We start from the raw sequence: 11,186 nt of genomic DNA, 5'->3' as shown, positions 1-11,186 counted from the left end.
AAAGCCAAAATGTAAGGTCATATAGACAGTTTCATCCAAATCGCCTTGGAGAAAGGCATTGTGGACATCCAGCTGATGAAGGGACCAATGTCTGATAGCAGCAATGGAGAGAAGTAATCAAACAGTGACTAATTTATCAACAACTGCAAAAGTATCATGATAGTCTTGGCCTTCAATCTGATTGTAACCCTTGGCAACAAGACGAGCTTTATATCGTTCAATAGAACCATCTGAATGATATTTAATCTTGAAAACTCATTTACAACCAATAGACTTATGATGAGAGGATAACGGAACAAGAGTCCATGTGTTATTCTGTTCCAAAGCTGCAATTTCAGCAGCCATAGCAGTTCTCCATTCTGGAATTTTGACAGCTTGAGAAAAAGATGTAAGAACAACTGAAGAAGACACTTTAGACAAAAAAACTTTATGATAAGTAGAAAAATTAGTGTCAGAAACATAGAAAGTCATAGGATATGGAGTGGAAGACTGTGTTATCTTAGAGTCCGATTGGATGAGGTTGGCCGAACGAGGAACTGTAGGTGCCTTGGTGAGAGTAGGGCAGTGATAATCTTTGATGAGAAGTGGTGGGGGGTTTCGCACTCTAGTAGATCGAGGTGAGGTAGGAGGGTTGAGTTGTGGTGGTTGAGGGAGTTCCAAAATTGTAGGTGACGGAGTAACAAATGGAAGATTTTTAGGAGGGGGAGGAGGCGGCGCTTCGGTTTATCTTGGATCGAGGGCGTCTTGGCCTTCGATTTCGCGCTAGATCGGGCGCCAGCTCTTACTTACTTCTAGAGCTACTGAGAGAATCAATGTCGAAAAGTTTCATTATGCAGGATGGGTAAGGGATAAACAGGCAGATGTGATGATGGCGAAGATAAATGTTGATAGGGGAATGCATGCTCATGGAAAATCACGTCACGGGATGTATAATTTTTTTTGGAAGATAGATCATAAATGTGATATTCTTTCTGAGCATAAGGATAACCAATGAAGATGCCAAGTTTACCTTGGTGATAAAACTTATTTTTAATGGAAGTGTTATGAGCAAAACATAAACAACCAAAAACACGAAGATGGGCAATAAAGGGAGGTGTTGTAAATAAAAGCTCATGAGGTGATTTGCCATTTAACAAAGGGCTAGGAATTTTGTTAATGAGATAGCCTGCGGTGAGAATGCATTCACCCCAAAAAGATAACGGGAGATGAGCTTGAAAATGTAATGCTCGTGCAAAGTTGAGTAAGTGACAATGTTTTTTTTCAATAACAACGTTTTGTTAGGGAGTAGCAACACAACTACATTGGTGGATAACCCCATGTTTGGAAAAAAATTGTTGCATGTTATGGGATATAAATTCGGATCCATTGTCAGATCGAAGGACTTGGATTTTATGAAAATGGTCATCAATAATGCCATGGCCAGATATGAGCGAATTTATTGTAGAATGAAATTGAGTATGAATCATGGCAAAAAAAAATTGTAAATGCATGACAGTTTCAGATTTGATAGTCATAAGATAAATCTATGTAGCACGACTAAAGTCATCAATAATAGTTAAGAAAAAACGAGCATTGGAATATGATGGTAAATGAAAAGGACCCCAAATATCAAAATGGATCATTTGAAAAGGTCTAATTGTTTTTATTGAACTATGAGAAAAAAATAAATGTGTTTGCTTAGCTTGTGGACATACATGGCAAGTAGCATTATTGGAACTAGAAATAAAAGGAAATTGCTTAGCTAAAATTTGTAAAGGAGTGGAAGAGAGATGTCCTAAGCGATAATGCCATAAATTATTATTGGTGGTGGAGTTGTAGGATGAGCAAACGGAAGCTAGTTGAAGATGATAGAGTCCCCCATTAAGCCGTCCCAATCCAATCTTCTTCTTTGATAACTGGTCCTAAAAAAGGCAAGAATCATTAGTGAACGTGACAGAGATAGGGTGATCAGACTTGACTAGTTCACTAATGGAAAGTAAGTTAAAATGAAAAGTGGGAACAAACAGAACGTTTTCAAGTCGTAATAAAGGAGAGAGAATAACACTACCAACATGAGTGATTAAATAGTCGATTCCATCCGGAAGTTTAAGAGTAGAATGTGTTAAACAAGTATGATAATGAGAAAACAGATGTAACGATGAACAGACATGATTGGTAGCACCAGAGTCGATGATCCATATAAATTTAGAAAAACACAAGAGAGAAATACCTGTCAGGTTTGCTTGTGAAGTGGTGCTACTTGAATCGAGCAAACTGAGAAGTTGGTTGTATTGTTTTGTAGAGAAAATAGGAGAATTAGAGTACATAGCAACCGAATTGGCTTGAGCAGGCTTGGGGGGATAACCGTGCAGTTTGTAACATGTACCAATATGATGTCCAACTCAGTTATAGTGATTGCAGAAATGGAGAACCGTGTGCGCGCTCTGGTTGCCCTATATCTAAGGGCGCGAGTGCTCGAGGCTATTGCAAACTAATGTTGTGCTGCGGAGGTTTAGACGGGCCTGATTTCGAAGAAGAAGCCTAGTTTGTCTTTTGAAAGTGGGTACTCAGGGCAGCAGTGTCTAGAGCAAAAGGAAGAGAGAGTGCATGAATCTCTTTTTGCTTCTCTTCCTGTCGGATTAAAGAATAAATCTTGGACATACGGGGAAAATGATCCATTAAGAGAATTTGACTGCGAATGGATTGAAAACGAGCATCTAGGCCTTGCATGAATTTTATAGAATGACCGTCTTCAATCTCTTTGGCAAAAATAGATGCATGACCACAAGTACAAGTAGGCATAGTAGACAAAGAACTTAATTCATCTCATAAAGATTTAAGCAAAGTGAAGTAAACAGATACCGGACAATTGTCTTGTTTAAGAAGAGACAGAATCCTTCAGTTGAAAGACTTTAGCTGCATTAGTTTGTGAAAAATAGTCACCTAGATCTTTCCAGATTTCGGATGCAGAGTCGGCATAGAGGATGCTTCCACGAAAATTTGGAGTAACAGAATTGAGAATCCATTAAGCAACGTGGTTATCATATCGCGACCACTTGGATGGATTTTTCTTTGGGAGTAGTGGGAGGTATGATAGAGCCATCGACAAAACCAAACTTATTCTTTGCTCAAAGGGATCTATAGATAGACCGTAACCAAGACAGATAATTGTCACCAGATAACAAAATAGAGATGAGAATAGCCGTGGGACTATCTGAGTGGTGTACAAATAAGAAAGGATTATCAGAACCTGGAGGAGAGTCATTATTGGTGTTTGAGGCATCGGCCATTGAGAATTGAGAGGAGGCGGAAGCTTAGAGAGGTTAGGGTTAGGGTTTGGATTGAAATTAGGCTGATACCATGATAAATTAGAGAGAGAGATTTGAGAATATTTACTTGATTGATTTATAGGTCTCATACAATGGTTTATATAGAGATTACAAGTTCCCAAATAGAAACTAAAATAACAAAGATCTAAGATCTGTACAAACACAAACGGTGCGAGTATATCTAAACAGGATGTGAGGCGCGGGCGCACTCCAATTGTGCTTGAATAGAGCGTGTGCGCGCTCTGCACTCTGACATACAAAAACAACTTCTAATACTTTTAGCAGCCCCAGCCAAATTTGGCAGTAGAAATTTGAAAAACCAATCCAATAGGCACTTTTAGCAGTTGTTAAGTTCGATATCTGTAGTAGAGTTTACGTAGCCCCAGACGTTAAATTGCAAATGCACGACGTAAACTCGCCCGTCTCAGATACTCCAGACGCTATAACACACAAATCTCTTCTCAATTTCCCCTCACTACCAAAAACAAACTCGAGAAACTTCTCCTCTCTCCTCACTCCTTCATTCCTCAATCCTCATTTTTGTGCTCAATACTCGTAAGTTTCACTCTCTCCTATTGAAATTCGATTTGAGAAATAGTTTGAATGTTTGAATGTTAATTGAATTGAGGGTTAAATGTTTTGCGATACTATTGCTCTGTATGAGATTGTGGTGTTGTTGATTGTAAGTTATTTTGATTAGTTTAATGTTGAATTAGAATGTTGAATTAGAATGTTGGAATTGTGAGGTTAAAGGGATTAGTTTAATGTTTGTTGAATTGTTTGTTAAATTAGAATGTTGGAATTGATGTTAGAATGTTAGTTTGAAATTGTGCGTTTTGTTTAAATTGAAGTTATAAAGAGGATATTATTGATTGAATTGCAGGTGCCACGCAAAATGAGTAACAAGGATAAACGATTTTTCGGTCAAAAATAAGTTATTAGATTGACACAAGAGTCGACGTCAGTGCTAAACGTCAATGAAGAAAACAAAGTGTATAGTTTGCAAAACCCTCTAGTAATTCAATTTCCGGACCCTGTCGATCCACTAACACATGCTACATTGGCTAGAAATCCGGAAACTCACATCTCTCATCATGTAAATATGGTAAGCATTTGATCGTTAAATTTGATTTCTTTAACATCATAATTTGTATTTTCTTTAATTTTAATGAAGTGTTTTGAATAAATGTTTAGGAGGGGAGGGGGCGGAAGAGGAAGATGAAATTGCGGTGTTGTTGGGCATCCATGAACAGTGGAAGATAATGCTTGACAAATGAGATTGTTTTGAAAGCATAAGAAATTAAATTTTACAATCTCCGTTTGGGTCATTGTTTCGATGTGGTTATCAAAACGCCGACCGTGGTTTGATATACGCTTTGATCAAGCGGTGGTGGGACACAACTCACACTTTCCACTTTCCACAAGGTGAGATAGGCATCACTCCAATGGACTATGCTCACGGGAATGAGCATAGGAAGGGGAAAGGCCATTACGTTTGGAGAAGGTCGGTTTGCGACTTTTGATTATGCACAACAAAGTTGGCCGAATATAAGGCCGGAGGATTGGGCTAAAAGGGGTATCAAACCCTCCTTTTTTGTGAATGAGTTCATGGAGAAGATGAAAGAGAGTGACGAAGGTTGGTGCCTGACGGGTACAGATCGGGATAGATATTTGCGAGCATTCTATTTTTACTTAATCACGCAGTGTTTCTTCTCCACGGGTGATAGTTCACTAAGATTATGTGGGATAGAGTGTTTGGTTTGGTTAGAATACATAGGGATGTCCAAACGGGTACCCGACCCGGCCCGAACCCAACTTTTCAGGTTTTGAACAGGTATCAGGTTACTTGAACCCGGACCGGTTTTCAGCGAGTCTGGTTTGGAGTCGGGTATTTTGTTGAGAAGTGTGACCAAACCCTACCCTAACCCTATATTTCGGGTACCCATCGGGCTCAGATTCGGGTTTTGGATACGATAAAGCCTGGTATAAATAAAGAAAGAAGACAATAAGAAACTTTATTTGAAATATATATCTACATTTTATTCCTTCTTCGGCTATCCAACAATCCTTCAAACAAAATAAAACTTCTAATGAACTTGGAAGTAATTATCACCTATACTCGAACATAATTATTTGATATGATTTAAAAATAGATGGACTCGGAATGAACTATATACACACGATCACGTGCAATTACTGAAAAAATTGGAAATCCCGACATAATTTTTTTCATAATTCAATATATTAAATAACTCATCATTGTAAACATGAATGAGATCATAATCCAAATATTTATCTAACTCATTATTTTATATGAGATTAATAGTATGCAATTGAAATCGGATTTGGGGTTCGATTTCGGTCCGGGTTCAGTTTCGGGTTTTTTAGCCATGTTAACAGGTTTAAGGTTAAATTATCGGGTCAGGCTCGGGTTGGTCCGGGTTTAGAGAGTGTGACCAAACCCTACCCTATGTATTTCGGTTTGGGTTCAGGTTTGGGTTTTGTCGGGTTCGGGCAGGGTTCGGTGCGGGTATTTTGTTAGGGTTTTGGGCGGGTTTCGGGCAAGATGGACATCCCTAAGAATACATGCATCAGCATGATTAGGGTGGTGCTATGTTTAGAGCTTTGATTTACGCATTGGATCAAGCATGCCGAGTCACAACTAATATTGCGAATGGTCAATGCGGTGGCTTCACCCCTCTTTTACAAGTAAGTTTTAAATTTTTAGTATTATAACTTTATATTAAATTACGTACAAGTTTGATTTTGATATTTGTTTTTATGGTAGTATTGGTGGCATGAGCACGTATCTACCATGGCTCCTCTTCTGAGACTGAACATGGACCGTGATATCGTCCCACGGATTAGAGCATGGATGAATGACTTTAAAGATTGTCGAAGTGGTAAAGGACGCCACAACATTCACTTAGATCGTAACCAACTCGAGACTAGGTCGACATTGGTGATACAGTGGACACCATGGTTTCATACTCGATATATGTAATTAAATGTTGATGATGTGGAGGGAGATACCATGGATGATGTTTGGTTACGTGAGGCGATTCACCATGTACGTCATTCGTATAATCTTACAATGCATTGAATCGTCTTGAGTTTGAAGGTATCATCGTGTGGTACCTTGGCGATAGGTGTTAGCACCAAATCGTTGGGACACCTTTTATCTCACACCCTCCTCCAGAGAATGTGTGCCCATTAGGAAGAACTAATCAGTGGAGGTCCTATTTTAGAATGAATGAAGACTTGTCGTCACAAGCTTCTCTATATTTAGATGTGAATGGTGACTATGATAGTTACTGGGATCGCATCTCAAGGGGTCATATATTGCATACTAACATGTACAGAGTTACTAACATGGACTTTGTGGGACATAAGGCTATTAGAAGTGATTTGCGTATCCCATACCCTGCTGAGCCCTACTCTTCATCTCAAGGTCCTTACGAGTTTTTTGTTCCAACTCCTTCCGATTCGGATAACCCATGGAGCTATGGCATAGTTACATATCAGGGAATGCATGTCGCCATACGTCCATACCTATACCTCATGTTGATCAAAGTTATCTTCCAAACCTTGTTTCGGATATTGACACTCTAGATGAGGTTAGTATTTGGTTTATATTTTGAAACTTGTATTATATTTGGTTTATAGTGATGATTTTTCTTAAAGTTATTGATTTTTTTGTAAGCAACACTTAGAGCGCGATATGCCGAGTCGCAGCTAATGATGCATGGGATGCGCAATTTAGTTATGACTACAACCGACGAATACTATCATTATAGTTAGGGAATAACGATACCAATCGATCCCCACTACACAGATAACTTGTATTTGAATTAATAACAATCTCCAGACAATTCTAAATATCCATTAAAACGAACCTAGCATGCCTAACTCTCTAAACAACTATTAACAATAGATAATAATATAAAGAAGTAAAATGCATACCACAACACAAAGATATACCGTGGTTCGGCCAATGGTGCCTACTTCCACAAGAGTTAATCCTTTTTATAAAGTGGGAATGAAAAATACAATCACTCTTTTCAGTCTCTCACCTTACTAGATCACTCCTCTCGCTTTACATGATTTTCTCTCTGTAAATGTTATCTCTCAATCTTGATTGCTTTCAAGATTGGGTTTTCTCTATCTTGTGTTGTCTCAGTTCATGTGTTAGGTTTTGCCAAAAACCCCAACATATACTGCAAACTCGCAGTTTCACAAAAATAGAATTCTGCAGAAAATAGGCATAGGCGCGGGCGCACTCCTGGCAAGGCCAATGTCGAGCGCGTGCGCCCTCAATGTACTATAAGTTGTTCACGGCATGGGCACGGGCGCTCCTTGGGCAAGACCAATCTAAGCGCGCACGCGCTCAGACATCTTCACGCAAACTGAACTTCTTTCTTTCCTCATGTGAGGGATAACTCCAACAATCTCCCTCTCCCGAACAGTGAGGGGGGATACCTCCATGCAATTTCCAAATCAACAGGAGGAGTGTGTTACCATTCTGGCGGTAGCACAACAAACATCAAACTTACCTTTTGGTAAGACCTTGGTCATCATATCCGACCCGTTATTGTCGGTATGGATCTTCTCGATACACAAATGCTTGTCTTCGAGTACTTCTCTAATCTAATGATACCGCACATGTATGTGCTTGGATCTAGAATGAAAACTCGGATTCTTGCTCAAATTGATGGCGTTCTGACTGTCACATAGAACAACAAATTGTTTTTGCTTTAGCCCTAGTTCATTGAAGAACCTCTTCATCCATAGCATCTCTTTGCAACACTCTGTGGCTGCAATATACTCGGCTTCTATAGTAGAGAGGGCAACATACTTTTGCAACTTAGATTGCCAAGAAACTGCTCCCCAAAAAAAGTAACCCGGATAACCGTGAGGTGGACTTCATGGAGTCAACATCACCTGCCATGTCTGCATCAGTATAGCCTTCAAGTAAGGGCTTACTTCCACCAAAACACAAACACGATTTGGAATTGCCCTTAAGATATCTCAATATCCACTTAACACCTTCCTAATGCTCCTTACCCGAATTTGACAAAAATCGGCTTACAACACCAATGGCAAAAGCAATATCCGGTCTTGTACACACCATTACATACATCAAGCTGCCCACTACGGATGCATAAGGAATCTTTTCCATCTGACACTGATCATGCTCACCCTTTGGACACATATATTTGGTCATGTGGAATTGGCCACCAAGCGGACAACTGACTGCCTTCGCTTGATCCATGTTGAATCTCTTCAACACTTTCTCAATGTAGCTTTCTTGAGAAAGCCACAACATCTAACTATTTCTGTCATGAGTGATCCGCATCCCAAGTATCTGCTTTGCTTGGCCCAAATCCTTCATCTCAAAGAACTTACTCAAGTCTTTCTTCAGCTTGGATATCTTGTTGATGTTTGGGCCAACTATCAATATATCATCCACGTACAATAAGAGCATTATGAAATCCCCATCTGGAAATTTCTGAACAAACACACAATAATTGGAAGCAGACTTCTTGTATCCTTGCTTCGCCATAAAGGAGTCAAACTTTATGTACCACTGTCTCGATGCTTGCTTCAACCTATACAAACTCTTTATCAGCTTGCATACCAGGTGCTCATTGCCTTTGACCTCAAACCCCTCTGGCTGGTCCATGTAGACATCTTCTTTAAGGTCTCCATGAAGAAAAGCTATCTTGACATCTAGTTGCTTAACCTCTAGGTTCATACTTACGGTCAGACCCAATCCCACCTTGATAGAAGTCATCTTTACTACAGGAGAGAAAATTTCATCAAAGTCAACCCCTTTCACTACACCATAAAGGCCATTTAGCAACAGTTATAATTGTTATTTATATTTTTACTAACGGTTATATCCGTTACCTCTGGAGTGTTACAGTCACTTAGCTAAAATTTAGTAACGGTTGTATCCGTTACTTAAATTATTTAAAGTAACACTTATATCCGTTAGTAAAATACTTTGTAACGGATAAATAGATGTTGGTTGTTTGTTGAAATGATTCATTTGTCACAGTTACAGCCGTTACTAAATTTTGGCACACTTTTCTTGACCGAAAACTTTTGTGATTTGCAACGGAAACTACCGTTAGTAACGGATGGGTAAACTATCTATTAGTAACAAGTTTTGTAACGGATATATCTGTTGCTAACCGAACTGTAAGGTGAAAAAATATAATTTTCTGGCGCCAAAATGTTTCCACCCTGCCCATAAATTGAGCACATCTAATTATGCCATCTTACAAATCTTACAAAGTAAAATTACACTTCATAACAACTCAAAGTAACAATTGAATAACAAGAAAAACCATCTCATTCAATGCTATAGGAATAAAGCCACAATCCAAATCCCAATTTACATATATAAAGATGAAATTTAATCGTATCCCTGACAAGAGAACACAAAGTAACAAGTGGATTCAGTTGTTTTTCTCTCGTGCGCAACTCTCGAACTTAATGAAAATGAAGCTATTTTGTGTCGATAACCACATTCCACTGCAGCCAAGAGAACATGCAAGTCTACGACACAAAAACCAACAAAGAAACCCAATGTCACTATAATGAAAAGAAAATGTAATAAAGATAAAAATAATGAACCAAACGTTCATAAAACAATCAAGACTCACCCTTCACAAGCACGCCACTCAACTGTTGCTACTACTACCTTCAGGATCACCATATGGGGTAAGAGAAGGGAAAGAAGATATAGACTGCAACACAAATTTACGTATGCTTCTCAAGCTAGGAGATGAGCTTGACCTTAGATTGTGCAAGTGATCGAGTATTTGGAGGTGAGACCCGCTTCTGATTTGGAAAGCTTGCTTTCACAGCCTTGATGGGAGTGTGAGTGTCCTTCAATATGTCAGGAGTGTCATCCTCAAGAAAGTCATACCCAATATCTGAGTCAAAATATTGACGCAACTTGCTCCCACCCAACGCATTCATTGGTGTAATGGGCAAAGTATGCCAACAAAGAGAAGCGCATAAGCAAACACTTCATTGTAATTATATCCTACAAAAAGGATTGAGTATCTTGATATATATAGGTTATCCAAATGCAAGCACAAAAGCCGCCAGGAGCAACAACAAGAAAAAGGAACACCTTCTAAACCATACTAACTTTCCTAACCATTTTTCATTATAGTACAAACTTTCAAAACCATAAGTTCGAGAGAAAAACAAGACAATCTAATGCTAAGTAAGATAATCATAAGGAAAAGAAATGATAATGCAACATGTGGTCAAGGACATATTTAGTCAAATGGGCCAAGTTTCCACGTCGAATATTTTTTTTGCTTCCTTTAGTTGGAGCTACTCTTAGTTAGCCTATACTTTTTGGCCAAATGGACCCATTGACTTGATCCTACAACCTACACTTTGAAGAGAAAGCAACCAAAAACACTACTTGTAAACCAACCAACAATAGGATCATTCTTTCCTACAACAATGACCATTAACAATATTGACACGCCAAGCTCACGGCCAAGGAGCACAAGTTCAATACCATGCATGAGTTGAATTTTCTTCTTGAAGTGCAGGTGACAAATAAAACAAATGTATGCCCAAATTTGTCCACAATGTTGTAAAGTTGGTTCAAGACACAAGACAAATAAATAAGATGCACTACTTCCACTACTCTAACATAGGAAAATAAGTAACTTGTATGTAAATCTGGATTTAAAAGCATAGAATGGTCACAAGAATTTGTTAAAAAAAACTTAAAGTACTCAATATTTCACAAGTAGCATGGTTAAAAGACAGATTTTTGAACTTACCTTAGTTTTGCATTGCATATTACTATTGTAAGGAACAACAACATAATTGATGATGCAA

The 11,186-nt window shown here is 38.6% G+C and overlaps 1 long non-coding RNA gene across 1 annotated transcript; it reads right to left on the bottom strand.

Annotated features, from left to right (window-relative positions):
- Window positions 1-9,648: 9,648 nt before the first annotated feature.
- On the bottom strand, window positions 9,649-10,119 carry LOC147475379 (uncharacterized). Its single transcript, XR_015208998.1, has 2 exons — window positions 9,980-10,119; window positions 9,649-9,872 (listed from the first exon to the last, which is right to left on the bottom strand). It is a non-coding gene; the product is annotated as an uncharacterized LOC147475379 (long non-coding RNA).
- Between the last annotated feature and the right edge of the window lie 1,067 nt (window positions 10,120-11,186).

This window comes from Coptis chinensis, chromosome 9, assembly GCF_015680905.1.
Source record: "Coptis chinensis isolate HL-2020 chromosome 9, ASM1568090v1, whole genome shotgun sequence".
In the NCBI taxonomy this organism is placed as follows: domain Eukaryota; kingdom Viridiplantae; phylum Streptophyta; class Magnoliopsida; order Ranunculales; family Ranunculaceae; genus Coptis; species Coptis chinensis.
The sequence above is the reverse complement of the archived record's forward strand: the minus strand, read 5'-3'. Positions and strand labels throughout refer to the sequence as shown.